Source organism: Schistocerca piceifrons, chromosome 7, assembly GCF_021461385.2.
Source record: "Schistocerca piceifrons isolate TAMUIC-IGC-003096 chromosome 7, iqSchPice1.1, whole genome shotgun sequence".
NCBI lineage: Eukaryota > Metazoa > Arthropoda > Insecta > Orthoptera > Acrididae > Schistocerca > Schistocerca piceifrons.
In genome coordinates this window covers 219945985-219955269 of record NC_060144.1, presented here as the reverse complement: position 1 = coordinate 219955269, position 9285 = coordinate 219945985, and the positions used below count along the sequence as shown (strand labels likewise).

General features: G+C 41.3%; 1 non-coding gene across 1 annotated transcript; it reads right to left on the bottom strand.

The window, feature by feature from the left end:
* Window positions 1–4717: 4717 nt before the first annotated feature.
* Trnat-agu lies at window positions 4718–4789 on the bottom strand. Its single transcript has one exon. It is a non-coding gene; the product is annotated as a tRNA-Thr (tRNA).
* Window positions 4790–9285: the final 4496 nt, after the last annotated feature.

Here is a 9285-nt window from a genome sequence, read left to right as displayed (position 1 = left end):
GGCGTTATCTTACAGGCATTAAGTAGGTGAGGAACTTTAAATTTCGTTCTTAGCAGCGGACGTCTTGATTAAATAATAAATCTCTCACTTCGGACTACAGTTACTTTTCTCCGTGGATGTCGAACTTTAATAGTGTTAATTTGTGACGCTCTAGTTTGAGAGACTGAAAGGTGAGCTAAACCCGGGAGTAGCGTATACGCGAAGGAACCTTGATGTACGCCGGCCAGCCTATGCGTGAGTTCTGTCCAATTTCACACTCGTGAAAGCATGTTCAGTTTCTTTCTCAAATTTCGCTTTACAAGCAGATGCAACACGATGAGTCGCAGAAAGACGTTTTCACGATTCATAGAGCTCCTACCGTCAGGTAACTGATGATCTCTGCATTCGTGAAGAGCATACGGATGTTCAAATGGCTCTAAGAAAATGTTCAAATGTGTGTGACATCTTATGGGACTTAACTGCTAAGGTCATCAGTCCCTAAGCTTACACACTACTTGACCTAAACTATCCTAAGGACAGACACACACACCCATGCCCGAGGGAGGATTCGAACATCCGCTGGGACCAACCGCACAGTCCATGACTGCAGCGCGGCTCTAAGCACTATTGAACTTAACATCTGAGGTCATTAGTCCCCTAAGACTTAGAACTACTTAAACCTAACTAATCTAAGGACATCACACACATCCATGCCCGAGGCAGGATTCGAACCTGCGACCATAGCAGCAGCGCGGTACCGGACTGAAGAGCCTAGAAGCGCTCGGCCACAGCGGCCGGCGCGAAGAGCATACGCATACAGAAATAACATAACTGTGTAATTGTAAATGCATGTTATTGGCAGATCTTGCCTCTGTGGGATAACCACATGAGAAAAGAAGGCGATCATTGCATGCGTTTGTGTGTGTGTGTGTGTGTGTGTGTGTGTGTGTGTGTGTGTGTGTGTGCAGAGACAGTTAACAATTTATGACATGCAACCGCATCAAACTTACTACTAAAAAATGCGCTATATGTTGTTGTTGTGGTCTTCACTCCTGAGACTGGTTTGATGCAGCTCTCCATGCTACTCTATCCCGTGCAAGCTTCTTCATATCCCAGTACCTTCTGCAACCTACATCCTTCTAAATCTGCTTAGTGTATTCAACTCTTCGTCTCCCTCTACGATTTTTACCCTCCACGCTGCCCTCCAATACTAAATTGATGATATCTTGATGCCTCAGAACATGTCCTACCAAGCGATCCCTTCTTCTAGTCAAAGTTGTGCCACAAACTCATCTTCTCCCCAATTCTATTCAATACCTCCTCATTAGTTATGTTGTCCATCCACCTAATCTTCAGCATTCTTCTGTTGCAACTAATTTCAAAACCTTCTATTCTCTTCCTGTCTAAACTACTTATCGTCCACGTTTCACTTCCATACATGGCTACACCATACAAATACTTTCAGAAACGACTTCCAGACACTTAAATCTATACTCGATGTTAAAAAATTTTTCTTCTTCAGAAACGCTTTCGTTGCCATTGCCAGTCTACATGTTGTATCCTCTCTACTTCGACCATCATCAATTATTTTGGTCCACAAATAGCAAAACTCCTTTACTACTTTAAGTGTCTCATTTCCCAATCTAATTCCCTCAGCATCACCCTACTTAATTCGACTACATTCCATTATCCTCGTTTTGCTTTTGTTGATGTTCATCTTATATCCTCCTTATATCCTCCGTCAGCTGCTCTTCCAGGTCCTTTGCTGTCTCTGACAGAATTACAAAGTCATCGGCGAACCTCAGAGTTTTAATTTCTTCTCAATGGATTTTTATTCCGCCTCCGAATTTTTCTTTTGTTTCCTTTACTGCTTGCTCAATATGCAGATTGAATAACATCGGGGATAGGGTACAACCTTGTCTCAATCCCTTCCCAACCACTGCTTCCCTTTCATGCCCCTCCACTCTTATAACTTCCATCTGGTTTCTGTACAAATTGTAAATAGCCTTTCGCTCCCTGTATTTTACCCCTGCCACCTTCAGAATTTGAAAGAGAGTATTCCAGTCAACATTGTCAAAAGCTTTCTCTAAGTCTAAAAATGCCAGAAACGTAGGTTTGCCTTTCCTTAATCTATCTTCTAAGGTAAGTCGTAGTGTGAGTATTGCCTCACGTGTTCCAACATTTCTACGGAATCCAAACTGATCTTCCCCGAGGTAGGCCTCTACCGGTTTTTCGATTCGTCTGTAAAGAATTCGTGTTAGCATTTTGCAGCCGTGGCTTATTAAACTGATAGTTCGGTAATTTTCACATCTGTCAACTCCTGCTTTCTTTGGGATTGAAATTATTATATTCTTTTTAAGTCTGAGGGCATTTCGCCTGTCTTATACATCTTGCTCACCAGATGGTAGAGATTTGTCAGGCCTGGCTCTCCCAAGACTAACAGTAGTTCTCATGGAATGCTGTCTACTCCCGGGGCCTTGTTTCGACTTAGGTCTATCAGTACTCTGTCAAACTCTTCACGCAGTATCATATCTCCCATTTCATCTTCAACTACATCCTCTTCCATTTCCATAACATTGCCCTCAAGTACATCGCCCTTGTATAGATCCTACATATACTCCTTCCACATTTCTGCTTTCCCTTCTTTGCTTAGAATTGCGTTTCCATCTCAGCTCTTGATATTCATGCACGTGGCTCTCTTTTCTCCAAAGGTCTCTTTAATTTTCCTGTAGGCACTATCTATCTTACCCCTAGTGAGATAAGCCTCTACATCCTTACATTTGTCCTCTAGCCATCCCTGCTTAGCCATTTTGCGCTTCCTGTCGATCTCATTTTTGAGACTTTTGTATTCCTTTTTGCCTGTTTCATTTACTGCATTTTTATATTTTCTCCTTTCATCAATTAAATTCAATATTTCTTCTGTTACCCAAGGATTTCTATCATCCCGCGTCTTTTTTCCTACTTGATCCTCTACTGCCTTCACTACTTCATCCCTCAAAGCTACCCATTCTTCTTCTACTGTATTTCTTTCACCCACTCTTGTCAATCGTTCCCTAATGCTCTCCCTGAAACTCTCTACAACCTCTGATTCCGTCAGTTTATCCAGGTCCCATCTCTTTAAATTCCCACCTTCTTGCAGTTTCTTTAGTTTTAATCTACAGTTCATACCCAATAGATTGTGGTCAGAGTCCCCATCTGCTCCTGGAATTGTCTTACAATTTAAAACCTGGTTCCTAAATCTCTGTCTGATCATTATATAATCTATCTGAAACCTGTCAGTATTTCCAGGCTTCTTCTATGTATACAACTTTCTTTTATGATTCTTGAACCAAGTGCTAGCTATGATTAAGTTCTGCTCTGTGCAGAATTCTACTAGGTGGTTTCCTCTTTCATTCCTCACCCCCATTCCATATTCACCTACTACGTTTCCTTCTCTCCCTTTTCCTACTATCGAATTCCAGTCACCCATGACTATTAAATGTTCGTCTCCCTTAACTATCTGAATAATTTAATTTATCTCATCATACATTTCATCAGTCTCTTCATCATTTGCGGAGCTTGTCTCCATATTAACTTGTACTACTGTGGTAGGCGTGGGTTTCGTATCTATCTTGGCCACAATAATGCGTTCACTATGCTGTTTGTAGTAGCTTACCCGCATTCCTATTTTTTTGTTCATTATTAAACCTACTCCTGCATTACCCCTATTTGATTTTGTATTTATAACCCTGTATTCACCTGACCAGAAGTCTTGCTCCTCCTTCCACCGAACTTCACTAATTCCAAAGAGATCTACAAATCAAGGAGATCTAGAAATCACTTTATCATTTGTTGATGGGAATTTTGCATAACTTGCCCCCAATTCTGCTGATGGCTGGAGCGTTGCTAGAACTCCGCTGCAAGCCCCTGTGGCCCAGCGGTTCTAGGCGCTGCAGTCGGGAGCCAGGCGGCTGCTACGGTCGCAGATTCGAATCCTGCCTCGGGCGTGGCTGTGTGTGATGTCCTTAAATTAGTTAGGTTTAAGTAGTTCTAAGTCTAGGGGACTGATGACCTCAGATGTTAAGTCCCATAGTGCTTAGAGCTATTTGAACCAATATAACTCCGCAGTTTCTATTCACTGGCGCTGCCCTGGCGCAGTGTTTGATTATTCCTGTTATCTGCCGGTTTGGGGAAAGTATTCATTCCATCGACAAATATGGGTATGCTCACAGCAAGGTAGGAAGAAAAATCGTAATTTCTTCAGTCTTCATCACTTGCACAAAATCAATTTATCATGGTCATACATACCTAACAACACGTTAATAACGCCCTTATTTCCCATGAGGCCTCATGAACTTGTAGACCATGCCGTGGTGGGGTGCACTGCGTGCCTTAGCGACACAGATGGCAGAGGCAAACACAGTGGTGTGCTGTCTGTGGAGAGGCCAGACTACCCATGGTTCCTAAAGAGGAGCAGCAACCTTTTCAGTAGTAGCAGGGGCAACAGTCGGTTGACTGACTGATCTGGTCATTAGCTAACATGGTATCACTGCTCTCACACTGCGAACGGCTGAAAGCAAAGGGAAACTACAGCCATTATTTTCATTAAAAGCATACAGCTGTAATATCTGGTTAAATGATAAAGATATTCTCGAGGGTAAAAAATTCCGGGGGTAAAACTGTGCCCTCAACTAATCTTCAGGAGAGGACTACCCAGTAGGATGCATATATACAGACTGAAGCGACGAATGACAATTTTTACCATGGCCAGGATTCAAACCCAGGTCTCCTGCTTACTAGGCAGATGCGCTAACCACTACGCCACCCTGGCACAGTGGCTTTGCACAACTACCCTTAACTACCCTAGCACGCCTACCTCCTCAATCCAAATTCCCATTCACTCCTTAGCCCTTCTGGAATTCCCAATAAAGTCAAACAGCATTGCAGAGGCCCTCCAACTGTATTGGAATAGCACCTCAGCATCGAACGAAACGGGGGTTCCAGTCTGAAATTCAGACATAGGTACTTTAATAAAATTAACTCTATGGGTCCAGAGACGATTTCAAGTCTCAAACATCTACGATGTATCCAGAATGAGATTTTACTTCTGCAGCGGAGTGTGCGCTGATATGAAACTACTTAAACCTAACTAACCGAAGGACGTCACACAACACCCAGTCATCACGAGGCAGAGAAAATCCCTGACCCCGCCGGGAATCGAAACCGGGAACCCGGGCGCGGGAAGCGAGAACGCTACCGCACGACCACGAGATGCGGGCATCAAAAATGGAAAGATTAAAAAGAATCGCAAAACAAAAATATATCAATCATCGCTGCAAACACTTCTTTGAAACTATGTAAAACATGATCCTGTGATAAACAACTTTCGCATTTATCAACAATAACAGAAAAATATTGCTTTTGATCAAGACGAAGAACAGACTGATGAAGTCCCATACTCCTTGACGGAGCGTAGGGGAACGAGGCGGCACTTCCGTACTAGGCAAGGTCCTAGTGGAGGTGGTTTGCCATTGCCTTCCTCCGATGGTAATGTATATGAATAATGATAAAGAAGACGGCACAACATCACCCAGTCATCTCGAGACAGGGAAAATCCCTGACCCGCCGGTAACCTAACACGGGATCCCGTGCTCGGGAAGCGAGAACGCTACCGCGGAACCACGAGCTGCTGATGGAAAACAGTCTATTGAGTGTAAAATAGCAACAATAAGGTTGAAGATTTTTTTATGTTCGTGTATATAAATTGTACATGCATCAAAAGTATTTTTTTTGTTATATAAAAGAGCAGAAATAACGCGATCAGCTAGTTTTTATTAGTTATAAAATGCAGTTTATATCCTGTAAGGATACAAAATACACAATAGGCTAAAACTGAATGATGTGCGGTTAGAAGCAGGAGAAAAACAAACAACCAAGCAAATAAAAAAGAGAAGTAAGAAGCCATCGGCCCAAATTCCTCTCTTACACATCTATTTATGTTTCTTTTCCTACCAATGCTATCAATAGTCCCGGTAATCCCACCATTTACTACGTCATTTATGTGCTGCACCAAAACTAACGAAAAAAACTTTTGGTAGAGCGCCACTCTATTTTACACTCACTCTCATGTGTGCATATCTGCATGCAGCTATTATTTTTGTTTCAATTAAAGCAATGTATTTCTAACTTTTTTTTGTTCATCAGTCTATTGACTGGTTTGATGCGGCCCGCCACAAATTCCTTTCCTGTGCTAACCTCTTCATCTCAGAGTAGCACTTGCAACCTACGTCCTCAATTATTTGCTTGGCGTATTCCAATCTCTGTCTTCCTTTACAGTTTTTGCCCTCTACAGCTTCCTCTAGTACCATGGAAGTCATTCCCTCATGTCTTTGCAGATGTCCTATCATCCTGTCCCTTCTCCTTATCAGTGTTTTCCACATATTTCTTTCCTCTCCGATTCTGCGTAGAACCTCCTCATTCCTTACCTTATCAGTCCACCTAATTTTCAACATTCGTCTATAGCACCACATCTCAAATGCTTCGATTCTCTTCTGTTCCGGATTTACCACAGTCCATGTTTCACTACCATACAATGCTGTACTCCAGACGTACATCCTCAGAAATTTCTTCCTCAAATTAAGGCCGGTATTTGATATTAGTAGACTTCTCTTGGCCAGAAATGCCTTTTTTGCCATAGCGAGTCTGCTTTTGATGTCCTCCTTGCTCCGTCCGTCATTGGTTATTTTACTGCCTAGGTAGCAGAATTCCTTAACTTCATTGACTTCGTGACCATCAATCCTCACGGTAAGTTTCTCGCTGTTCTCATTTCTACTACTTCTCGTTAACTTCATGTTTCTTCGATTTACTCTCAAATCATACTGTGTACCCATTAGACTGTTCATTCCGTTCAGCAGATCATTTAATTCTTCTTCACTTTCACTCAGGATAGCAATGTCATCAGCGAATCGTATCATTGATATCCTTTCACCTTGTATTTTAATTCCACTCCTGAACCTTTCTTTTATTTCCATCATTGCTTCCTCGATGTACAGATTGAAGAGTAGGGGCGAAAGGCTACAGCCTTGTCTTACACCCTTCTTAATACGAGCACTTCGTTCTTGATCGTCCACTCTTATTATTCCCTCTTGGTTGTTGTACATATTGTATATGACCCGTCTCTCCCTATAGCTTACCCCTACTTTTTTCAGAATCTCTAATAGCTTGCACCATTTTCTAACTGTTGCAATTAAAATACAAAACGTCTGTAGGCTCGAACCACTTAAACAACCGTAGGTACTTGCGAAGGTACTTACCCGTGTTCCTATGTGGAAAGGAGAGCCGGCACCCAGGTATCTGTTTCCCGTTCAGGGGAATCCCCGTAGCTTCTCGTCTGTGCATTTTACTGATAAGATTTCGTTCTCCACGCAATTGTTTTGAGTTATTCGCACGCTGCACACATCGCATATTGACCTAATTGTTTATTGATACGAGCTATTCAATCAACTCTGATGAAACTTGTTTTTCATGGCCGGTACTTAATTCTTATCCATCTACTTAATTAACGTCATAAACATATTGCCAGTGATTGTCTTATAAAATACAGATGGAGAATGAAGCATAAATGTGGTAAGTAGAGTTTTCTTTTTTAATTCTGTTAACTGATAATACTCATTAGTTCCTGTTTTAACACATTACCTGTTGTTATCATTACCTACGTAATCCAGTATTCTTCTGTACATTAACCCTCAGCCGAGCATAATACATATTCCAACACGTTCGTGTTCATCTCACGTGTGAGATTAACAATTACCTTTGGCTTAAGCTTAAGAGAAACGTTCTTTGACTTAACTCATCACTCGAGAAATATTATATTTTCTTTTCTTAATATCTTCTCGCAGTGATAATATCTGTAAATTCGATGCTAATTGGGTAATTGGGATACGACATTTACGCCCCGATAAGTCACGGCCACAACGAAGAAATTTTACTCGCCAGTAAGTCGCCTTATTTTTAATATAACGTAGCCATCTTGGTCCCATTTTAAATAAGAAGGACTATAGTTTTTGTCAGTACCTGTCCAATATTCGTGCCAAACTAATATATTGAAGTTCGTAGTCGAAAATGTAACCCAGAATTCCCGAAATTTGAATTCGTTATCAGCCCATAAATATGGGCATGCATCCAATCCGATATGACTGAACCAAGTGTTATCGTGATGACAGGTGTTGAATAGATGCTCTTTTGAAAGAAAAGGAAAGTTTTTGAAGATCAGTAGCAGGGCATACCTGTAATATGAAAAATATTTTACTCAGGGTCATTATTGGGTGCAAATCATCTCACAGATTTTATCTTCAGGAATTCAATTCGTGTCATATATATTTTATAAAAAAATAATGTCCATACATCCATCTAAAGGCTGAAACATATGTATGCAAACGATTGTAAGTACCATTTGTGAAAAAGAGATGGCGGGAAAATTTTTGTAAATTGAAGAATAGTCAACGCTGAGGCTACTAGATGATGTTCCTCTTTCTCGGAAAATAACACACACACACACACACACACACACACACACACACACAGATCTATGCGCACGACCTTACATAATAATAATGACAGTTGTTGTTGTGGTCTACAGTCCTGAGACTGGTTTGATGCAGCTCTCCATGCTACTCTATCCTGTGCAAGCCTCTTCATCTCCCAGTACCTACTGCAACCTACATCCTTCTGAATCTGCTTAGTGTATTGATCTCTTGGTCTCCCTCTACGATTTTTACCCTCCACGCTGCCCTAAAATGCTAAATTTGTGATCCCTTGATGCCTCAAAACATGTCCTACCAAACGATCCCTTCTTCTAGTCAAGTTGTGCCACAAACTTCTCTTCTCCCCAATCCTATTCAATGCCTCCTCATTAGTTACGTGATCTACCCACCTTATCTTCAGCATTCTTGTGTAGCACCACATTTCGAAAGCTTCTATTCTCTTCTCGTCCAAACTGGTTATCGTCCATGTTTCACTCCATACAAATACTTTCAGAAACGACCTCCTGACACTTAAATCTATACTCGATGTTAACAAATTTCTCTTCTTCAGAAACGATTTCCTTGCAATTGCCAGTCTACATTTTATATCCTCTCTACTTCGACCATCATCAGTTATTTTACTCCCTAAATAGCAAAACTCCTTCACTACTTTAAGTGTCTCATTTCCTAATCTAATCCTCTCAGCATCACCCGATTTAATTTGACTACATTCCATTATCCTCGTTTTGCTTTTGTTGATGTTCATCTTATATCCTCCTTTCAAGACACTGTCCATTCCGTTCAA